Genomic DNA, 24,053 nt, shown 5'->3' with positions numbered 1-24,053 from the left:
GTAGGAGCAAAAATGGCTCCCATGGAGGTCCCACGGACCTGTTGATAATATTGGTTGTCATATGTGAAGAAATTTTGGGTGAGACAAATTTCGAGCAGTTGTATTATAAACAATGTGGGTACCCTGTGGGGACGTATTCTTTGGTCAAGGATTGCCTCCATCACAGAAAGAGACTCTCTCTGTGGAATATTCGTATATAACAATTCAACGTCGAGGGTGCATAGGGTCTCGGTGTCGTGATGGAAGGGGTAATTTTCAACAAGATTTATCATATGTGTACTATCTTTGATATAGCACCTAGTGACTGAAACGAAGTCTTTCAGGAAAAAGTTTACATAATGACCCAATGGTTCCAATACTGAACCGCATCCTGACACAATCGGGCGGCCAGGAGGCTGGTCAAGCCTTTTGTGTACTTTCGGAAGGGTATAGATGACTGGGGTTCTTGGGGTAAGAGTATTTAAAAAATCATACTCATGTTTTGTCAAATAACCATTTTTCAAGGCATCCGTGGTAATCACTCTAATTAAGGCTTGGATTTCCCTGGTGGGATTGGTGGGAAGTCTACAATAATGGTCAGTGTTAGAAACTTGACGAAATAATTCGTCCTTGTAGTTATCAATATTTTGCAGCACAATACCGCCACCCTTATCTGCCGGCTTGATAATGAGATTGGAGTTATTGTTAAGTGTTGAAATGGCAGATTTCTCTTCTAGGGAAATGTTGTACGGTATGAAAATGTGCGATTTTGCTAAATCAGAGGTTTCCTTAAGAACTACTTTTTCAAAGGTCATGACCTCCTTGGGTATCATGCCTGCCGTAGGAGAGAATTTGGAGGGTGGTCTGAAGGGTGTAATCACAGGTTTAGGTTCAGTAGGGTTGAGTTCCAAAAAAAGCTCGAAGTCTGATTTTACGAAAAAAAGTCATGAGTTCAGACTGTAGGTCAAGAAAGTCAGGGTAGGTGGTAGGAACAAAAGAAAGGCCCTTGCTCAGGATAGATATTTCCTGGGTGGAGAGCGTGTGACTAGAGAGGTTGAACAGAGGGATGGTGAGTTCTGTGTTCAGAGCCTCTGTTACCATTGGTAAAACCTGTTCCGGGTTTGACGCTCCCCGGGAGGGTTCTGCCATCGTGTTTGTTGCTTCACTCGACCTCTCCTGGGGGGTTCTTGTTGGCCTCTGGCTAAAAAATGGTTTTGATGACGAGGGGGTCCGCCACTCGGGCCTTCCCCAGCGTCTGAATTGTCTGAGGACTCGGCTGATGAATCAGTGAATCCAACAACCGTATTCCTTCTGTTAAACCGTCCCCAAGGTCTCGGTGTGAATTGGTTTTGGTTGAAATTACGGTTAGTATAGAAATCCTTCTGAAGGTAAGGATATGCCCGTTCAGAAGTGAATGATTTGATATCTTTCTTAACCTTATTGGCCTTCTTGTTTTGTTCTATCCTATGGAATTCCTGTACAGTTTACTCGATTTTTTCAAGGTGTTTTTTAGCCTCAGTAGTGGTATTTTTATACGATATTTGTTTCTCTAGATCTTTAATAATCTCAGCTAGTTTTTTAAGTTCTTCAGAGGCTGTTTCAATCCCCAAGACAAGCCAATGCCTAGAACAGGTAGTTCCTATGTTGCTAAACCCTTGGATATATTTAGGGTTATCAGTGAAGACACCCGGTATATTTCGAACCTGAAGGCCTAGTGGGATAGTGTTGGATCTTAGATAGTCTGTGAGCATAATAGTCATTAGTTCCAGACGGACAAATTTTTTCTTCTGCTTTTCTAAGTCATCACTTAGATTTGAGCTTGCGGCTGCAGAAGGTTCCTCTAGATCAGTGAATAAAGAGGGGCCTTCACAGATCTTTTTAATGTACTCTACTGAGTATAAGGGGGCGTCGTCAGACATAACAATGTGGTGAAAGGAGGGGGCACTATTGTATCGTGTGTGTAACGGGGCAGTGGTGTGGATCAACAAACTGTGGAAGGGAAGGGAGGGGAGGACCAACTTAGGTGAAGTGGAAGGGAACAAAACCCTTGCAATCCAGCGATTGCGCACAATATCTTTGGCAAACAACAAGGGACCCCAATAGTGTCAGCGAGGGACCCTGGGGAGCTTATTATACAAACACAACAATGGTCCCAAGCAAGGAGACAAAGGATGGTTCAAAATAAATATAGACCCAGTCAGTTCTATATTGGTAAAGACATGCGCAGCCGGGCAGAGGCCTTTGAAGTTTATATTTAAATAGAAATTTTAAACACAACAGAATACCTTCAACAGTTCACGTGCGTGGGGCACAAGCCTGTACCCAACCACAACAGTACAAAGACACAGACAACGCATAAAAGGGCTTGTAAGGCAAGAGCAGCAGTTTCTGTAGAGTTCCAATCATACAGAAAAATGTGTATGTACCATTACATAGCATAGCATAAAGATTCATTACACAAGTATATGGTACTCAGGTCGACGGCGTTTCGGACCCCCTACTAAATCATGGGGTCCATCATCAGGACAAAACAATAATTGCCTTGGAATGTAAGCCTCTTTTGCCTATGGAAGGAAGGAGGGGGGAACAGAGAAACATTCAGTTTATCTAAAAACATATTGTTATCCAACCAATTGGTGACATTTGTGTAGTGATTACTCCAGTAACCGTGGTATACGGGGTGTTCTATTCATCATCATCTATATATTGTGATGAGTGTTCATAAAACCGCGAGTGACTTAACACTAGAGTGTTTACATGCATGCGACCGAGTGACAAGAAACACAATTTTTCTGGTGGTACTTGGTAGCAGGCATACAGTTATAGTGTCTAATGTGAGGTGAGTGAGTTGCTTACTGGGGACAGCAATGAGAAGTGTCAAACATAGCCGACGCAGTGATAATGATAGCTTCCATTCGAGAGAATCACGGGGGCTCACCAGAAAGGGAATTGGTGAGAAGCTCACAGGCGAGCTTGGATTAGAAACGGGCCAGCCGAGCCAAGGTCTGGAATGGTTAGGCCAGGAACTTGGGTAGCTAGATAAAGGGAAATTTAAACAGTTAAGATTCAGCAAGGTACAACATGGGGCGAGGAAAGCAACAGCTGCTATAGTGGGAAGGGCAACCCGCTGTTGTAACCGGGAGCCTATGTGAAGCTAGTCACGATATGTTGCTTAAGGCAAGAATTGAAGGGGAAAGAAGTTATTAATAATGTATAGGGCTCGCTTACCGAGAGAGTGTTAAGTTCCTTATGGTATCGGGCCCAGGGGCGGAGCATACATAGTGCCTAATTTCCGCTTGAGACCTAGGTATGATCAAGATATAATCAAGGAACAAGATTCAGAACCCAGAATAAGGTTATCACAGGGGCGTTAGACCCGAGGTGATCGGAGGCTTACCACAATCCGGATAGTGCCGGCAACTCGACTCCAGCCGACTGACCCGGTAAGACTGCATCGCGCTTTTTGCCCACGCTGCCTTGATTCCCCCAAAAATAAGCCTCGTTTGTCTAACGGGCTCTATTTTACTCCCCACAGGCCCGTCCTGGCTCCATGACCCCAGCGCGACACAGCGTTGCCGGCACTATCCGGATTGTGGTAAGCCTCTGATCACCTCGGGTCTAACGCCCCTGTGATAACCTTATTCTGGGTTCTGAATCTTGTTCCTTGATTATATCTTGATCATACCTAGGTCTCAAGCGGAAATTAGGCACTATGTATGCTCCGCCCCTGGGCCCGATACCATAAGGAACTTAACACTCTCTCGGTAAGCGAGCCCTATACATTATTAATAACTTCTTTCCCCTTCAATTCTTGCCTTAAGCAACATATCGTGACTAGCTTCACATAGTCTCCCGGTTACAACAGCGGGTTGCCCTTCCCACTATAGCAGCTGTTGCTTTCCTCGCCCCATGTTGTACCTTGCTGAATCTTAACTGTTTAAATTTCCCTTTATCTAGCTACCCAAGTTCCTGGCCTAACCATTCCAGACCTTGGCTCGGCTGGCCCGTTTCTAATCCAAGCTCACCTGTGTGCTTCTCACCAATTCCCTTTGTGGTGAGCCCCCGTGATTCTCTCGAATGGAAGCTATCATTATCACTGCGTCGGCTATGTTTGACACTTCTCATTGCTGTCCCCAGTAAGCAACTCACTCACCTCACATTAGACACTATAACTGTATGCCTGCTACCAACTACCACCAGAAAAATTGTGTTGCTTGTCACTCGGTCGCATGCATGTAAACACTCTAGTGTTAAGTCACTCGCGGTTTTATGAACACTCATCACAATATATAGATGATGATGAATAGAACACCCCGTATACCACGGTTACTGGAGTAATCACTACACAAATGTCACCAATTGGTTGGATAACAATATGTTTTTAGATAAACTGAATGTTTCTCTGTTCCCCCCTCCTTCCTTCCATAGGCAAAAGAGGCTTACATTCCAAGGCAATTATTGTTTTGTCCTGATGATGGACCCCATGATTTAGTAGGGGGTCCGAAACGCCGTCGACCTGAGTACCATATACTTGTGTAATGAATCTTTATGCTATGCTATGTAATGGTACATACACATTTTTCTGTATGATTGGAACTCTACAGAAACTGCTGCTCTTGCCTTACAAGCCCTTTTATGTGTTGTCTGTGTCTTTGTACTGTTGTGGTTGGGTACAGGCTTGTGCCCCACGCACGTGAACTGTTGAAGGTATTCTGTCGTCTTTAAAATTTCTATTTAAATATAAACTTCAAAGGCCTCTGCCCGGCTGGGCATGTCTTTACCAATATAGAACTGACTGGGTCTATATTTATTTTGAACCATCCTTTGTCTCCTTGCTTGGGACCATTGTTGTGTTTGTATAATAAGCTCCCCAGGGTCCCTCGCTGACACTATTGGGGTCCCTTGTTGTTTGCCACTGAATTGGTTAAAGGCATGGGTAAAGTGAGCAATTGTCCAACGCCTTACTCTTTTCAGGGGATAACTAATATTGGCCTTTTTATAAGCTTCTCAAAGCCTACGCCTGTGAGATAACGTCAAGTGTTGAGTTAGTACAGTTTTTTAGGTCAAGTCTGGGCAGCTCATGCGCTGCTCTGCGAGGCATGCTGTATTCGAGTATAGACTTGAAGCTCTGCCCACTCTTCACCCGTATTTTTCATTGGTTTGTGTCATTGTCCTTTGTAAATGCTGGCTTCTGATTAGTTAATAGGCTTGTTAGTCCCTCCTTACACGGTATGTCTTTTTTAGCACTATTTTCTTTAATGAGTTTCTCCAACTGCAGGCACAACATGCTTTCCTGCAACATTCAGTGCGCTGTGCGTGCTTTCACTTTTCAAGCTGCCAGGGACAATAGTGGTGCATCTTTGAAATAAAATAGGTCTCGCATTTACAAGAGATTGAGCTATTGGCATTGTAAATGGCAATGACTTTTATTTATGTATTAATTATCAAAACAGATAAAAAAAGGCATTGTCATTTACAATGTCAATAGCTTAAACTCTACCAAATGCGAGACCTATTGCATTACAAATGCTGGTTTAAATACAGTTTTCGTTTCAGGTCTGGCTTCAAATTCGACCTCATGTCTTCAATTCTTCAAAAACTTACAGTAGAAGGAAGTACAGAGAGAGAGTGTAAACTCGGGGTCAGCCCCCTTCTCAGGCATTGGCTTTGCTTGGATGGGCTGTCTATCGCGGCATGACATTTCGTGGATAATTGCATCGTCCCATATGTGTTCCCATTAGGTTTTGGTCATGGGCACCAAGTAATCCTTCTCTTAGACTGCAATTGCAACATGGTGTGTAGCTTGTAATTGAAACACATCAACTTACAAATACTTTAGGAGGAAGGACATAATAAAGGCAGTATGTGTGAGTTGTGTCCACACAGTGAGTGTACCCTTCAGAAACCCTTTTGTCTAAAGGATCTGTTGGGTGGCACGCTTCATCACGTCTGTCACCCATTTTAAAACATGTTCTCAATTGAAATCTCTTTACAAGGGTGTTTTCCCTGGTGACAATTCTAGTCAACGAGTTGTAGATTGTTTTACTGGAAATAGCTGGTAGCATTTTGGGCTCTCGACTTTTAGGGTCCACATGCATCAACAATGCCATTTGCGATCCCTTATTTGCGAAAAATAAGGATTCGCTAATAAGGAATTGCAAAAGGCTATGCATGAAGAAATCGCTAAAAAAAAGCGATTTCTTAAAATTCCTTAATTGTGACTCGCAAATTGCGAATCGCAATTAAGGAATACCTCCCCATTCATTCCTATGGGCCTAGAGGCCCACAGGAATAAATGGGAAGACATTCTCAATTTGCGATTCTCAATTAGAGAATCGCAAATTGAGAATGCAATTTCAAGGGTGTCAAAAGGACACCCTGTTGCACCCCTGAAACCTGCCTATAAGTACATCTTGTACACACACATGCCCTAAGGGCATGTGTGTGTGTAAAATGGAACTTTGAAAAATGCACTTTAGTGCATTTTTCTACATTTTCGCAAATTACCATGAAGGTCAACTTCATGGTAATTTGCTCCCCTTATAAGCCAAATCGCTAATTTTTTAAGTTTGATGCATTGCATTTAAGTAATCTCAATTTGAGATTCCTTAAATGCAATCGCAATTTAAGAAATCGCAATTTTGCGATTTCTTAAATTGCGAAAAGTAAAAAAATGATGATGCATCACAAAAGTTCAAATTGCATTCGCAAACGGCCAATTTTTGCAATTCGCACCATTTGCAAATGCAATTTTCAATGATGCATGTGCCCCCTAGATTACATGCATTTGTTTGTTTCATTAAATGTGGTGTGGTAAATTCCAGTTGGGTCCATTTGCACATTGAAACTGGTTATTGTGCTTAATGGTTACCATTGCTAGTTTCATTTTGCCAGTAGAATTTCTTTCACTGGACAGTGCAGCTCACTGTCCTAAATCTCAAATGTCTCAACTGGACACATGTAACTGCTCACTGGAATTTTTACCAAGTATAAACGCTTACCCCAGCGCATTTCAAGTATGGCAGTACTGTGCACAAATAAATGTACACATTGCTTTGCCACAGATGTATATACATAGCCAAAATACTGCACACACTTTGTAAATCACTGTAAAAATGTAATCTGGTAATAGCTCAACATGGCCACTGACTAGGCTCTCTTTCTGCTCTTGTTTGCCTATCCGTCCCAGACGGAATTGAAGTTCTGTCCCAGACACTTTTATGGAAGCTGTTCATTGCACTAAATATCTTTTTTTGTGGCCACAATTGATCTTAAGCTGCATTTTCGATTTCATGATCTATCACTTTCCTACATTTATTTTACATTGCATCAGTGAGCAGTACAGAAAGGACGGTGCGTAGACCACTGTTCCTTATGAACAGTCACGTTTTAAAAAAATTTGGGGGCATATTATCAAGAAACGGCGTTAAAATTATTGCTATTTTAGCGGCAGAAAACTGCAGCTAAAGCGGCGAAAATGGGCTTGATAATATGCCCTTGAGAATTCCTATAGAAGCCCATGTTCTGGTGTCAACATGGGCTTCTATGGGAATTCTCTATGGCATATTATCAAGCCCATTATCACCGATTTAGCGGCAATTATCCGCAGCTAAAACGGCGATAATTTTTACGCCGTGCTTGATAATATGCCCCTTGGGACATATTATCAAGGCAGGCGATAAAATTATTGCCGTTTTAGCGGCAGAAAACTGCCGCTAAAACAGCGATAAAGGGCTTGATAATATGCTCTATGGAATTCCAATTGAAGTCCATGTTAGATGTCCTTCACATCTAACATGGGCTTCAATTGGAATTCCATAGAGCATATTATAAAGCCCATTATCGCCTTTTTTAGTGCCAGTTTTCTGCTGCTAGAACAGTGATAATTTTATCGCCTGTCTTGATAATATGCCTCTTAGTTAAAATGGCATTGTGCTCCAGTTATCCGCCCTTGTGTTAGTTTCATCGATATCGGGGACATTGGGGCATCGTTGCTATCCGGAAATACCCGAAGGTTTCTATTTTAAAGGACTGAGAAGCAGATGGCTCCGAAAAAACGCAGTACATTTCCGTACTGAAAATACTTATTTAGGAAATATTTCTTGATGGGGGGTTATATTTTCCTCGTCTGAGATCAACCGAAAGCAAAGCCATTTAAGTCCTCTTGCTTTGCCAAGCTTGCAGGATAAAAGACATACTTTGTGGGGTAACGTATTTCCGAGTATTATGCGCTGATTGCTGATAACTCGAACCTGTGAAAATCTCAGCAGGGCTGATTCAGCCTTCCATCTTTCTAGAGGCGACAACATTAAGTACCATTAAGTTTGTCTAGAGGAACATAGAGAAGTTCAGCACTAACCAACAGTACGGTTGGGGTCACGCAGTTTAAACATTTACAAAATCATTATCAAATTATTATATTGTGCGGAGGAACATAGTAGGCACTGGAAGTAGGGGTGTGGGGTGAGCTGCAGCACCCCTAACATAACCATGCTAGACTTCAGAAGGTGTTTGAGCAATAAATGGGCCTTTTTGTTCTTATCCTATCACATTTGTTGTTAGTCCAAAGGCAGAGGTCAAATGTCAGGCTATGTCTTCTGACAAACTGCTGCTTATTCTTTTAACATGGAGATTGGCGTTTACTTTGCTTTTCTTTTTCTGACTGCACAGTGGAAGTATTTTGTAAGGTGAGCTATGTGACTATCTATTTGGGATACAGAGAGTGTTTAAGGAAAAGGTATAGGATGTCAATTTTATTCTAACACACAACAACATTTAACATTCCTGTAAATGAACTGTTTTGTATTGTATTGCAACATTTATATAGCGCTTGGTACAATATTTCAAAATATATCATCCTTTAGGAAGGCAATTCAGCGGCACTATTTTTTGTGATTCTGAATTGTGATGATATCAAAGGTTTTAAAAAGATCAAAACAAATCAAGACACTCTTCTTGGTTGTGCACAAATTATAAATATTTGCTGAAATTTGATTTCCACATATCGTTTGTGAATTATATAGTTTTATCAGTAACACTGCATGTCTGTGCAAATTGTCAATTTCAAGGGAAAGTGTTCTGTCTGTAAATGACAGCGCAACCACACTATGCGCTACTAATATATTTGTGACCGAGTGCTCCACAATGAACTGCAAACTTCATGCTACACCCGTACGTACCACTGTCCTGCAGAATGGACGTGGATCATTTGCTACACTTGTTCTTTGCATGACGCTTGGATTTTTTATGATCCCCATGACTTCAGTGATGTAACATTGATGGCAGCACCCCCAGTCTGAAAACTGTTCCTGCACCACTGTGGAGAAAGTAACATCACTGCAGGCCCTTGTATTCTCTCACATGTGTAAATTCACAGCTCTGGATTAAGAACATCTGGATTTCTGTGTGGTTTCTTCGAAACTTGAACAAAAGGACCCCAGCTGGGTTGACCAGTTCCTTAACATTCCAGGTTGGGCTGTATCCAGGAGGCGGGCCTCCCAAGGCTGTGTCTACAGGCCATGTTTGCAGGGCAGATATCGGACCTCTGGGGAGGGTGACAGCCCCACAAAAGAACCAAACAGCACTCTGAGGGAAGAGCGAGGAATGAGTACATTTTAAGTATCTCCTCATTAAAGGAATGTTTAAACAGGCCGTGCTTTCGGTTGTATTTGTATCCAGAAGTATTTAATCAGCGGTCCCAGCTTGGGGCTTGAAGAATTAGGCCTGCTGAAAAGCCTATCTAATATGTCCTTCGCCTCTACGCCTCTCATGGAATATCTCTGACTATTTTTTGTTTAACTGCTAGATTAAAAAAAAAAAACGGAAACAATAATCCTACAACTGTTGATAACATTAAGAATAAAAAAAATATATTTTTTCATTTAGTGCCAAATTCTGGTGATCCCAGTCATGACAAAACTCTATGGCATATGCAACCCTCCAAATTTTTAAGTGTTCAGTACCTCAAACGTTTATGCCTTCCTTACCATTTCAGGGTTAAATTCCGATCCCTGTGCACACACGTGTTCACACGGGGATCTGAACTATAAAATGTGTGATAATTATCACACCATCTCACTTTTCCCCTGATAAATTCCAGCAGGTCAAACCTGCCAACATTTATCAGGGGGAAAAATGCAGGAAAAAAGGCAAAAATATTAGGAATTTGGTGTGCTTAATGTCACACGTTGTGCCTTGTATGAAGTTAAAATGTCAGAATAAGAGGCATTTACCCCCAGGGGCAGCTCCTCCGCTAAAGCGGAGGAGCGTCGCCCCACTGCTTTAAAAGCAGTGCAGATGAAAAGTATAATGATAATGAAAACATTATCATTTTAATTTTCTGTTCCTAGGTGCAGGGAGGGGCGGGGCTGGTCAGAGCAGTGGACAGGGGAGGAGTGGTGAGCACACTCAAAGTGCGCATGAATGTTTGGCCGGCTGTTTTGGTCTGGCCAAATATTCATGCAGACTTTGCATGTTCCCCACCATTACACAGCCTGGTGGGGAACATGCACAGCCTCCCCGTGCCCGTCTGAGCGAAGAACCACAGTGCTCAGACCAATCACAATGCGGCAATAAAGTGTTGGGGTTGGCTAAGGGGAACTTAGGGGAACCAATAGAAACGCTGCATTGCAGCTTTGTCATTGGCTTAGGGAGCCTGGGCGCTGCCTTGGATGAGAAGAGACGGCGGAGAGGAGGCGGCTGGCAACGCGACCAACAGGTAATTTTTCTTAAATTTTTTTTTTCTACCCTCCCACCTCACCCTGCCCCCACCACCGTTTCCTACCAGCCACCACTGTTTACCACACCTTTTTTTTAAACAGATTTTTATTAAGTTTTGTCAAACATCTTACATACAGACAGCAGATGCGGGTTTTCGTCATCATAACACATTTCCAGGATAAAAGCAACATTATCCCGCATCCCCTGTCTCTCTTCGTACCCCTCTCCCCCCTCCCCCTCTACCCCCACTCCCCCTATTCAGTGTGCCTCCTACTATCGCCCCTATGGCTTGGTATAAACCTTTGTGCTGCAACATTCAACTCCTTCGAGGATAGCCACAATTGTAGTTGTCAACAGTTCGATGACCCAAACAACGTGGAAAACATAGCATATGGTCCTAGTAGGCTGTCAGTCCTTTTCCACAAGTGCGTAACCCATCACATGTACCGGAGTGCCATGACCTAGCAATCATCACCTCCCGCAGGCACCCCCGCTCCCCAGGCACCGGGTTCCAGTGTCTGATCTGCCGGTGTCTCCATCTCCTCTTCCTCACTAGCCTCCATTGTTGATTGAAGGTCCGCTACTAGTGCACCCCACGCCCTGGCCGCTTCCAGCGCTTTGTCATTAGAAGTGCGTCTGGCTAATTGTAATCTAAGAGTCCCTTCACTATTCGCCCATTGTTGGAAACTCCCCCGCCATCTCAGAAAGCTTGGGCCCCCCCTGGACTTCCAGTGCATAGTGAGTTTCCTCTTGGCCATAATCAACCCCAAGTCTAGGAATTTACTTGTAATTTTTGTGGCTGGTGTGTGTGGAAACCAAAGTAAAAGGCAAGCCCCCATGCTCACTTCAACTTGACGCCCCGTGACCTCATTCAAACACGCCATAACATCGGTCCAGTACGCACCCAGCCCCGCACAGGACCAGAACATATGGCCAAAGTCAACTCCCTCCACGGTGCATCGAGGGCACACTGAATGAGCTCCCCCAAAGATCTGCTGTATTTTAACCGGTGACCAATAAGCCCTGTGTAGTGTACAATATTGGACCAGCTGAAACCGAACATTGCGCGTGCCCTTCCAGGCTCGCCGCACGAGCTGTGGCCAGGTCGTCTCCGGTATCGGTCGGCCAAGGGCTTCCTCCCAGTGCTCCCTCAACCTATCTATGGGCGGCGGTCCCTCCAGTGCTAATCTCCTGTATAAGCAGGTGATAGCCTTGAAAGTGCCAGCAGCCATCGTGACGTATTGACAGCCCAATGATGTGGGTGGCTCTGCCAGACCCGTCTTCCAGTGTTTCTGTGTTACCGACACCAAGGCAGTATGTAACAGAAAATCACCCCTCGGTAAATCAAAGGCGCTCTGCAGTTCGGGGAACGGCAATAAGGTACCATCCCTATACAGGTCCCCTATCATGTGGACAACACCACGTTCTTCCCAGCCTGCCAGTGCCGACCAATCCCCGCCATGAGGGAGGGCAGTGCACATGCCCAGAGGGATCTCCGGGGCATATGGGGTGGGAAATCTCGCCCGTTTCTGGCTACGCAGCCAGCATTGGCGAAGGGTGCATTCCTCGAGAGTGAGCTGGTCCAGCTGGAGTACTGTGAAGGACAAGACATGGCGCTGAATAACTCTATAATACACAACACGAGAGTTACCAAGAGTCTGTACGCGGGAGCCTATATAGTACTCACTCTGTAAGACAAAACCAACAGGTCAATGTACAAATCATCCACGATTGACATATAATGACAGGAGAAGAGAGAGGAACCTAGAGGGAAAGAAGAGCCCCAGAGGTCCTGGAAAAAATCCCCATCAGCCCGCTCAATAGCGGAATATCGTCATCTGGGTAGAATGGTTGACAAAAGCAATGTCCATAATGCCCTTCCTTAGGAGACACCCAAGGCTAGCATAGCTTTGGACTATTGCGTTGACCCTCAACCAACAGAGATACGGACTGAAAAGGGTTAAATTGCAGTGCTCATAAAGATGTGAAAAAAGGAAAAGAAACAAGGTTCATAATCCAAGTGTTATAAAAATACCTACCTTGATGTCATAAAAAACTTTATTGGGTCTGACCATCAAGGTGGTATGGTTAAAAGCAGAGTGAAAATAGCATGCAAGGAATTGCTATTAATCATGAATCTAATATGGTCGACATGTTTCAGCCTTCAAAGGCTTTCTTCAGGACCTATGATGTACTACTGCAATAAAGAAAAATTGTGAAGAAACTTACTGGGTGAAAGCCTCAATAAGTGAATCTGTACTCCAAAAGTAAGGAGTCAAGAGTCTTCTCCTGTATATGAAACAATCAGAACACAAAACGACAAACATAATTCTTATTGTCAGCACAAGGAAAATCTAGGTGTATAGTACACTATAGACTCCTACATAATTCAACTCACCCAAATTGAAGGGAGGAAAGACCTCACCTCACCTGGCACTTGCTCACAGTGAAGGAGGCCACGCACTAAAAAAGGAAAGAAGAAAGTAAAGAAGCATACGTCTCATTTAATAAGTTTCTTTAGAAGATCAACAACAATGGTACTAATAGGGAGTCCATGGATAGTGATACTACACCCTGACACAGGGGCCTCCAATGGGTAAGGCATGCCCTACACGGTGCCACACACTAAGTTTGTAATGGCACACCAAACCAACGGGCCAAAAGACTACGCAGAACTGAATAAAAAACTCCAAGAGTTGTTTCTATTCAAAGACTCTGAAACAGGACACATCCATACACTCGTGGTGTCCTGTATATAGGTGAATGCTCAGAAGGTGATAGACAGTTAGCCAGTAATCGCGCCTAATGCCCCCAGAATCTACCAAACAAGTATTCAAAGGTCTGCCAAACAAGTATTCAAAAAGGTATTTCAAAAAGGTCCACAGAAGGTCAGCATCCGCGACAGGCCCCATGTGCTCACCTCTCCGTCGTTGCCTCGCTCAAAACTGTGAGTCGAGGGGGAGGTGAGGACATCAGGTACACCGCACGGAGAAATAGTGAGGCTGCGGACCTGCGAGGGAACGAAACCCTTTCCCTTAGCGTCCAATCAGAAGCGGAGACAACAAAACGGACTATGTTGAATACGCGTTGAGCCCCGAGTGGCTGCTCACTTCCGAACAAGCCCCGCTATTGGTCCATTCTGGGCCAATCAGAACAACGCGCATCAATGTTGAATGTCCGGTTTAAAGCTGTCACGTAATTGGCTCATTCTAGGCCAATGGGGTTGGCTAGTCTGCGTTCGTTGAAGTCTACACAAAAGGCCGCATCCGATCATCACGAACGCGGCAGACCGCCATACAAAAAATGGATACGACAATGTTTTTCTGAAAAAGCCAAATTTGACTAATCATACCAAAACAGACTAATCATACCAAACCAAAGCAAAACACTATCAAAGCTCTGTTCTGTGGCCACCGCTGAAAGCTGGCTGCTGATAGGGTACCCCCGTCCATAGAGTACAGACATTGGACCAATGCAGACCAATCCCAGAGGGCCATATGTTCTAATAACATGCAGACTAAAGCGTCGTCCAAGTAACGTTATTGCAAGGGCAGTTTCCAATACAACTCTTCTAATCTAATGCCCTCCCTCAGTGCCCCATGTGATATCTAAGTGTGGGCGCATGCACCCTACAATGGAGGCATGGAACAACGTTTGGAAAACGTAAATGGATACACACGCTAACGTCACATCCTACAAGGTGTACAGTCTAAGGTTGGTATCACGGATAGCTGGCTAAAAATACCAGGGATGGTTGAAGATCTGGTCCAAAAGATCGAATGCTAACCCCATCGGGGAGCAAAATCCAAAAGTAGGTAACCATCGTGCATGGGCCAACACGAGTACAAAGAGCCAAAAAAGACCTCTTTGCTCCAAGGTGGAACAGATCGAGGGAACATTGAAAATTCATGAAAGACTGGTACCTGCGGTGTAATCGAAAAAGAGCCTCAGAGTTGCAACCACGGGATATCATCATTCAACCCCTCCGTGTCGCTCTTTAACTTGTACACCCACTTTTGTTCCCTTCTCAGTAGAAACTGTGAGATATCTGTTATGTGGTCAGGTATATAAGGTTGTTCAAGGACCACCCACTGTAGGTCATTTGCCGTATGTTTAGCCTGTATGAAATGGGATGTAAGTCGAGTTGCTTGTTTACTGCGTCTGATAGTACTCTTATGTTCCTGGACGCGTAATTTAATTTTCCTCGTTGTCATCCCAATATATCTTAGCATGCATGGACATGTAATTTGGTATATGACTCTCTCGCTATTACAATTTGTATGGCGTTTGAGTATCCAAGGTCGAGAGGTGCCTATGTCCACTGATGTGGTCTTCCTGGTCTGGGGACAGACCGAACAATTCCCACAGGGATGATGGCCCTGGACGGGTGGAAGATTCCACAGAGTGGATATGGATTCATCTACCACTCTACGTGGTCTGGTGTGGACCAGCTCATCCTTCAGATTTGTTCCTCTTTTAAACGAAAAAAGGGGAAGGGGAATCTTGTCACCAGAGCTGTTCAGAATCTTCCACTTCTGTCTGATAATTTTCTGCAGTTTCGACGAAGAGGTGTTAAACGTTGTAACGCAGACCAATTGACCCAGGGGTGGCTTCTCCACCGGTGCCTCTAACAGGGACTCACGATGGTTATTCGAGGCCCGTTTGCATGACGTCCTAATCAGACGACTGGGGTACTGTCGCATCTTCAGTCTTGTAGAGAGGTCCTTGGCCTGCACTCGAAAATCTACCACCTCCGAACAATTTCTCCTCACTCTTAAAAACTGTCCAAAGGGGAGGTTCTCCCTTAGTGAGCGTGGGTGATGACTGTCAAACCTTAAAAGTGAGTTCCGTGCCATCGGTTTTCTATATAGCGAGCTGGCTAGATGACCATCTAGTGGGAAGATCACCAAATCCAAAAATGGTAATTGGTCTCTGCTATGCTCCTGAGTGAACCTCAAAAATGGGTTAAGGCCATTAAGCCAGACGTGGAAAGCTAGTAGAGAATGTTCATCGCCACGCCACACCACCAGAATGTCGTCTATATACCTTTTCCACACCACCAAATGTTGGTGGTGTGGATTGGTGGCACTCAGTACATGCTGGCTTTCAAAGTTATGCATGTAGAGATTCGCCAGACTCGGCGCAAACTTGCTACCCATCGAGGTCCCAGATGTTTGTAGATACAGGGAGTCCTCAAAAGCAAAAAAGTTTTCGGTCATTGCGATCCTGGCCAGTTCAGTTATGAAATGGACAGGTGTCACACTAACCGGGGGAGACTCTTCCAAGAGTTCCTGAATGGTTTGTAGCGTCTCCCTCTGGGGTATGCAAGTATACAAGGATTCTACATCAAAGCTCGCTAAGATGTCGGAATCCGTATTAAAGTCTACTCCTGGTAGCAAACGAAGGACATCCTTCGTGTCCTGAAGGTATGACGGCATCTGTTTAACCAAAGGTTGTAAGAAGACATCTACAAATGATGACAATGGTTCTAAAAGAGAACCAATCCCAGAGATGATTGGCCGACCCGGAGGTGGTCTGGTCGGTTTATGCACCTTGGGTAGTGTGTAGAAGTAAGGGACAATGGGGGATTTTGCCACCAAGTAAGTCGCCTCTTGGGAGGTAATCCAGCCTTCTGCGCTCGCCTCCTCTATCAGATGTTTAATCTCGTTAGTGATCCTGGCCGTTGGGTCCAGGTCGAGTGGTGCGTAAAACTGGGTGTTGCCTAGTTGCCTCAGACATTCCGTGCGGTATGCTGTGGTGTCCTGGATGACAATGGCCCCACCCTTGTCTGCTGGTTTGATTATAATACCAGAATCACTAGACAAAGTCTCTAGTGCAGCTCTCTCTTTCTTAGACAGGTTCTGATAACCTGCATGACCAGAGAAATCCAATGCTTTCATGTCATGCAGTACTGCTGCCTCAAATGCTCCAACCTTAGGTGGTACCTGTTGGAGTAAGGGCATGAAGGTAGATTTCACCCTCAGTCCAGTGTTTTTGTCAGCATCCATATCCTGTTCCTTGTTTTTAAAGAAAAAATGTAGTCTGACTGTCCTGAAAAAGCGTTCCATCTCCGATCGGATTTGGAACGACTCACCAGTGTTGGTGGGGACAAATCCCAGACCCTTATTGAGCACTGCTTTTTCTAAGGGTGACAGTATCCGTGCACTCAGGTTCACAACAAGATCGCCAGCGATGTTAGGTGTGTCCCTAACTAGTTCTGTGTCTCCTGGATCATTTCGAGTCAAAGATTGTCTGCCCATTGGACTTGACCTGAGTTCTGTCCTCTCCGCCTCCCCCGATTGCCTCCCCGGCCCTGTCCTAAAAAAGGAGGCTGATTATAAGGGTATTGTGGTTGTACAGGGTAATTAGCCATGGGCATTGGAAATTGTGGGTAACCCCAGGGGGCTGGAGGCCACCATGGTCCCGACTGGTACATGTTACCACGTGTATTCTGTCTGCGATTTGCTCGACCGCCACGATTCCTCCCCCTTCCCAGATTATTTCCTCCATTATCTGAATCAGAAGAATCTGTATCGGAAGATGTAGCGTAGGAAGAACCCGATGCCTGTTTTTGTTTATTGACATCAGTGGGAGTATAGTTGTCACTTGTGTAGGGGTATGTTTTTTCATGGGAAAACTTGGCCAGATCTTTCTTGAATTTTTCGATCTTTGCAAAGAAAATAGGATCTTTGTACTCTTTGTTGGCCTTATTAGAATCCTCCTGCTGTTTTTCGAATCTCTTAGCGGTGAGTGTAGTTTTAATCTGACCTTCCAAAACCTGGATTTCCACCAAAATGGCGTCTGCAACTTTCTTGGCAGTGGCTATAATCAGAATAAGCCAATCCCTGGTGCACCGCCATGCTATCAGGGACCAGTCCCTGATAAAGGTCTTGTCCGTCAGAAAAAGCCTAGGCACATTGGTAACTATCAGGCCTGTGGGGGCACACTTACCATGTAGGTATTCGGCCATAATCTGGCCATGTATAACAGTTCTAGAGAGGCTCTTTTTCAAATTAAGAACTGTTTCCCAATCACCTACAGTTGGTGGGGTAGGTGTGGGAATTTGGTCTAACATACTGGGATTGTCTGCGAGGATGGTTGTCAAGGTGTCGTCATCAAAACCAAGACCCCCAAAGTCAGCCATTGTAGTGTGATCAAAAAAACTTAGAATACGTATGAAAGAACACCAATATGGTGTACAATGAAAAAAAGAGGGGAAGAAAATGAAGAGGCCCGCAGCCTCGGCTGCACACTTAAAACAAACCAGACTAGGTAGGGGAGGGCCTGAGGGGAGAAGTGTTTAAAGACTTATCGGTACCTTGTCCCCCAACTAAGTAATACACAACACGAGAGGTACCAAGAGTCTGTACGCGGGAGCCTATATAGTACTCACTCTGTAAGACAAAACCAACAGGTCAATGTACAAATCATCCACGATTGACATATAATGACAGGAGAAGAGAGAGGAACCTAGAGGGAAAGAAGAGCCCCAGAGGTCCTGGAAAAAATCCCCATCAGCCCGCTCAATAGCGGAATATCGTCATCTGGGTAGAATGGTTGACAAAAGCAATGTCCATAATGCCCTTCCTTAGGAGACACCCAAGGCTAGCATAGCTTTGGACTATTGCGTTGACCCTCAACCAACAGAGATACGGACTGAAAAGGGTTAAATTGCAGTGCTCATAAAGATGTGAAAAAAGGAAAAGAAACAAGGTTCATAATCCAAGTGTTATAAAAATACCTACCTTGATGTCATAAAAAACTTTATTGGGTCTGACCATCAAGGTGGTATGGTTAAAAGCAGAGTGAAAATAGCATGCAAGGAATTGCTATTAATCATGAATCTAATATGGTCGACATGTTTCAGCCTTCAAAGGCTTTCTTCAGGACCTATGATGTACTACTGCAATAAAGAAAAATTGTGAAGAAACTTACTGGGTGAAAGCCTCAATAAGTGAATCTGTACTCCAAAAGTAAGGAGTCAAGAGTCTTCTCCTGTATATGAAACAATCAGAACACAAAACGACAAACATAATTCTTATTGTCAGCACAAGGAAAATCTAGGTGTATAGTACACTATAGACTCCTACATAATTCAACTCACCCAAATTGAAGGGAGGAAAGACCTCACCTCACCTGGCACTTGCTCACAGTGAAGGAGGCCACGCACTAAAAAAGGAAAGAAGAAAGTAAAGAAGCATACGTCTCATTTAATAAGTTTCTTTAGAAGATCAACAACAATGGTACTAATAGGGAGTCCATGGATAGTGATACTACACCCTGACACAGGGGCCTCCAATGGGTAAGGCATGCCCTACACGGTGCCACACACTAAGTTTGTAATGGCACACCAAACCAACGGGCCAAAAGACTACGCAGAACTGAATAAAAAACTCCAAGAGTTGTTTCTATTCAAAGACTCTGAAACAGGACACATCCATACACTCGTGGTGTCCTGTATATAGGTGATATATCTGAGCATTCACCTATATACAGGACACCACGAGTGTATGGATGTGTCCTGTTTCAGAGTCTTTGAATAGAAACAACTCTTGGAGTTTTTTATTCAGTTCTGCGTAGTCTTTTGGCCCGTTGGTTTGGTGTGCCATTACAAACTTAGTGTGTGGCACCGTGTAGGGCATGCCTTACCCATTGGAGGCCCCTGTGTCAGGGTGTAGTATCACTATCCATGGACTCCCTATTAGTACCATTGTTGTTGATCTTCTAAAGAAACTTATTAAATGAGACGTATGCTTCTTTACTTTCTTCTTTCCTTTTTTAGTGCGTGGCCTCCTTCACTGTGAGCAAGTGCCAGGTGAGGTGAGGTCTTTCCTCCCTTCAATTTGGGTGAGTTGAATTATGTAGGAGTCTATAGTGTACTATACACCTAGATTTTCCTTGTGCTGACAATAAGAATTATGTTTGTCGTTTTGTGTTCTGATTGTTTCATATACAGGAGAAGACTCTTGACTCCTTACTTTTGGAGTACAGATTCACTTATTGAGGCTTTCACCCAGTAAGTTTCTTCACAATTTTTCTTTATTGCAGTAGTACATCATAGGTCCTGAAGAAAGCCTTTGAAGGCTGAAACATGTCGACCATATTAGATTCATGATTAATAGCAATTCCTTGCATGCTATTTTCACTCTGCTTTTAACCATACCACCTTGATGGTCAGACCCAATAAAGTTTTTTATGACATCAAGGTAGGTATTTTTATAACACTTGGATTATGAACCTTGTTTCTTTTCCTTTTTTCACATCTTTATGAGCACTGCAATTTAACCCTTTTCAGTCCGTATCTCTGTTGGTTGAGGGTCAACGCAATAGTCCAAAGCTATGCTAGCCTTGGGTGTCTCCTAAGGAAGGGCATTATGGACATTGCTTTTGTCAACCATTCTACCCAGATGACGATATTCCGCTATTGAGCGGGCTGATGGGGATTTTTTCCAGGACCTCTGGGGCTCTTCTTTCCCTCTAGGTTCCTCTCTCTTCTCCTGTCATTATATGTCAATCGTGGATGATTTGTACATTGACCTGTTGGTTTTGTCTTACAGAGTGAGTACTATATAGGCTCCCGCGTACAGACTCTTGGTACCTCTCGTGTTGTGTATTACTTAGTTGGGGGACAAGGTACCGATAAGTCTTTAAACACTTCTCCCCTCAGGCCCTCCCCTACCTAGTCTGGTTTGTTTTAAGTGTGCAGCCGAGGCTGCGGGCCTCTTCATTTTCTTCCCCTCTTTTTTTCATTGTACACCATATTGGTGTTCTTTCATACGTATTCTAAGTTTTTTTGATCACACTACAATGGCTGACTTTGGGGGTCTTGGTTTTGATGACAACACCTTGACAACCATCCTCGCAGACAATCCCAGTATGTTAGACCAAATTCCCACACCTACCCCACCAACTGTAGGTGATTGGGAAACAGTTCTTAATTTGAAAAAGAGCCTCTCTAGAACTGTTATACACGGCCAGATTATGGCCGAATACCTACATGGTAAGTGTGCCCCCACAGGCCTGATAGTTACCAATGTGCCTAGGCTTTTTCTGACGGACAAGACCTTTATCAGGGACTGGTCCCTGATAGCATGGCGGTGCACCAGGGATTGGCTTATTCTGATTATAGCCACTGCCAAGAAAGTTGCAGACGCCATTTTGGTGGAAATCCAGGTTTTGGAAGGTCAGATTAAAACTACACTCACCGCTAAGAGATTCGAAAAACAGCAGGAGGATTCTAATAAGGCCAACAAAGAGTACAAAGATCCTATTTTCTTTGCAAAGATCGAAAAATTCAAGAAAGATCTGGCCAAGTTTTCCCATGAAAAAACATACCCCTACACAAGTGACAACTATACTCCCACTGATGTCAATAAACAAAAACAGGCATCGGGTTCTTCCTACGCTACATCTTCCGATACAGATTCTTCTGATTCAGATAATGGAGGAAATAATCTGGGAAGGGGGAGGAATCGTGGCGGTCGAGCAAATCGCAGACAGAATACACGTGGTAACATGTACCAGTCGGGACCATGGTGGCCTCCAGCCCCCTGGGGTTACCCACAATTTCCAATGCCCATGGCTAATTACCCTGTACAACCACAATACCCTTATAATCAGCCTCCTTTTTTAGGACAGGGCCGGGGAGGCAATCGGGGGAGGCGGAGAGGACAGAACTCAGGTCAAGTCCAATGGGCAGACAATCTTTGACTCGAAATGATCCAGGAGACACAGAACTAGTTAGGGACACACCTAACATCGCTGGCGATCTTGTTGTGAACCTGAGTGCACGGATACTGTCACCCTTAGAAAAAGCAGTGCTCAATAAGGGTCTGGGATTTGTCCCCACCAACACTGGTGAGTCGTTCCAAATCCGATCGGAGATGGAACGCTTTTTCAGGACAGTCAGACTACATTTTTTCTTTAAAAACAAGGAACAGGATATGGATGCTGACAAAAACACTGGACTGAGGGTGAAATCTACCTTCATGCCCTTACTCCAACAGGTACCACCTAAGGTTGGAGCATTTGAGGCAGCAGTACTGCATGACATGAAAGCATTGGATTTCTCTGGTCATGCAGGTTATCAGAACCTGTCTAAGAAAGAGAGAGCTGCACTAGAGACTTTGTCTAGTGATTCTGGTATTATAATCAAACCAGCAGACAAGGGTGGGGCCATTGTCATCCAGGACACCACAGCATACCGCACGGAATGTCTGAGGCAACTAGGCAACACCCAGTTTTACGCACCACTCGACCTGGACCCAACGGCCAGGATCACTAACGAGATTAAACATCTGATAGAGGAGGCGAGCGCAGAAGGCTGGATTACCTCCCAAGAGGCGACTTACTTGGTGGCAAAATCCCCCATTGTCCCTTACTTCTACACACTACCCAAGGTGCATAAACCGACCAGACCACCTCCGGGTCGGCCAATCATCTCTGGGATTGGTTCTCTTTTAGAACCATTGTCATCATTTGTAGATGTCTTCTTACAACCTTTGGTTAAACAGATGCCGTCATACCTTCAGGACACGAAGGATGTCCTTCGTTTGCTACCAGGAGTAGACTTTAATACGGATTCCGACATCTTAGCGAGCTTTGATGTAGAATCACTGTATACTTGCATACCCCAGAGGGAGACGCTACAAACCATTCAGGAACTCTTGGAAGAGTCTCCCCCGGTTAGTGTGACACCTGTCCATTTCATAACTGAACTGGCCAGGATCGCAATGACCGAAAACTTTTTTGCTTTTGAGGACTCCCTGTATCTACAAACATCTGGGACCTCGATGGGTAGCAAGTTTGCGCCGAGTCTGGCGAATCTCTACATGCATAACTTTGAAAGCCAGCATGTACTGAGTGCCACCAATCCACACCACCAACATTTGGTGGTGTGGAAAAGGTATATAGACGACATTCTGGTGGTGTGGCGTGGCGATGAACATTCTCTACTAGCTTTCCACGTCTGGCTTAATGGCCTTAACCCATTTTTGAGGTTCACTCAGGAGCATAGCAGAGACCAATTACCATTTTTGGATTTGGTGATCTTCCCACTAGATGGTCATCTAGCCAGCTCGCTATATAGAAAACCGATGGCACGGAACTCACTTTTAAGGTTTGACAGTCATCACCCACGCTCACTAAGGGAGAACCTCCCCTTTGGACAGTTTTTAAGAGTGAGGAGAAATTGTTCGGAGGTGGTAGATTTTCGAGTGCAGGCCAAGGACCTCTCTACAAGACTGAAGATGCGACAGTACCCCAGTCGTCTGATTAGGACGTCATGCAAACGGGCCTCGAATAACCATCGTGAGTCCCTGTTAGAGGCACCGGTGGAGAAGCCACCCCTGGGTCAATTGGTCTGCGTTACAACGTTTAACACCTCTTCGTCGAAACTGCAGAAAATTATCAGACAGAAGTGGAAGATTCTGAACAGCTCTGGTGACAAGATTCCCCTTCCCCTTTTTTCGTTTAAAAGAGGAACAAATCTGAAGGATGAGCTGGTCCACACCAGACCACGTAGAGTGGTAGATGAATCCATATCCACTCTGTGGAATCTTCCACCCGTCCAGGGCCATCATCCCTGTGGGAATTGTTCGGTCTGTCCCCAGACCAGGAAGACCACATCAGTGGACATAGGCACCTCTCGACCTTGGATACTCAAACGCCATACAAATTGTAATAGCGAGAGAGTCATATACCAAATTACATGTCCATGCATGCTAAGATATATTGGGATGACAACGAGGAAAATTAAATTACGCGTCCAGGAACATAAGAGTACTATCAGACGCAGTAAACAAGCAACTCGACTTACATCCCATTTCATACAGGCTAAACATACGGCAAATGACCTACAGTGGGTGGTCCTTGAACAACCTTATATACCTGACCACATAACAGATATCTCACAGTTTCTACTGAGAAGGGAACAAAAGTGGGTGTACAAGTTAAAGAGCGACACGGAGGGGTTGAATGATGATATCCCGTGGTTGCAACTCTGAGGCTCTTTTTCGATTACACCGCAGGTACCAGTCTTTCATGAATTTTCAATGTTCCCTCGATCTGTTCCACCTTGGAGCAAAGAGGTCTTTTTTGGCTCTTTGTACTCGTGTTGGCCCATGCACGATGGTTACCTACTTTTGGATTTTGCTCCCCGATGGGGTTAGCATTCGATCTTTTGGACCAGATCTTCAACCATCCCTGGTATTTTTAGCCAGCTATCCGTGATACCAACCTTAGACTGTACACCTTGTAGGATGTGACGTTAGCGTGTGTATCCATTTACGTTTTCCAAACGTTGTTCCATGCCTCCATTGTAGGGTGCATGCGCCCACACTTAGATATCACATGGG

The sequence above is a fragment of the Lissotriton helveticus genome, chromosome 9 (genome assembly GCF_964261635.1).
Source record: "Lissotriton helveticus chromosome 9, aLisHel1.1, whole genome shotgun sequence".
In the NCBI taxonomy this organism is placed as follows: Eukaryota; Metazoa; Chordata; class Amphibia; order Caudata; family Salamandridae; genus Lissotriton; species Lissotriton helveticus.
The sequence above is the reverse complement of the archived record's forward strand: the minus strand, read 5'-3'. Positions refer to the sequence as shown.